This window comes from Trichomycterus rosablanca, chromosome 6 (genome assembly GCF_030014385.1).
Source record: "Trichomycterus rosablanca isolate fTriRos1 chromosome 6, fTriRos1.hap1, whole genome shotgun sequence".
In the NCBI taxonomy this organism is placed as follows: domain Eukaryota; kingdom Metazoa; phylum Chordata; class Actinopteri; order Siluriformes; family Trichomycteridae; genus Trichomycterus; species Trichomycterus rosablanca.
This window is the reverse complement of record NC_085993.1, coordinates 37723244-37724133: the sequence shown is the minus strand read 5'-3', so window position 1 is coordinate 37724133 and position 890 is coordinate 37723244.

Sequence of the window (890 nt, the reverse complement as noted above, 5' to 3'; positions counted from 1 at the left end):
CTTTAGCTTTAATTCTTTATTGTTTCCTTACGCTTCTTAATCGTGGAGATGCTTGATCTTGAAATACCGTATTTCGTTCAGTAAAGGCGCATTCACATGAGAAGCTTTTGCGCTGATATACCGTTATTTCCTATGGAGTGTGGGGATGCACAAAACTTAACGTGAATTATTGTACTAAAACGAGTGAGGAATTTCATTAGTGGACAGAACTTATGAGGAGTAATAATTAAGAGAGGTTTAGTGTTCCCGTCTCACTCTTAAGTTATGTCAAGTTTTTTTTTTACGATAAGCGTTTTAGATTCAGAAAAGCTGTTTCCTACAGTTTAAAAGTGAAACAGTGAATAAAATCCAGCTGAACACAGATACATGTGGAGCTTTCAGAGTAGATTTGACGCTTATTCCACACAAATGCAGATTTGTCTCATTTTCACACTTTGATGACGCTTTACTGCAACGCTCAAGCCGAGTGCTGAGCAAAGTGGTTGTTTATTGTTAATTTGAAATTAATTAAATCAATAAAAAAAAAAAGCTGAACATTTTGAGTTTAAGGATTCAAATTTCTTTCCCAAGGCATTGAGCTTTAAAGATTTTAAGTTTAGGGGACGTTGAGTTACAAGGTACCACTGTATATATAAAGGTCCTTCAGATCTTTCAGCAAACCAATTATCGAAAACATAGCTCACTAAAAAGCTGTGAGATGTGAGAGGCTGGAAAGTCCATAATAAAATAACCTAGGAGCCTGGAGAATATGGAAAATTCTAGTATCATAAGGGTAGATTCTGAGCTATGCGCCTAATGCATCCTAGACAATTAATTGTGATTTATTGTGAATTTACAGCTCCAAACTGGAAAAAAGTTTGAACAGTATGGAAAATGCAAATAAAAAAGTG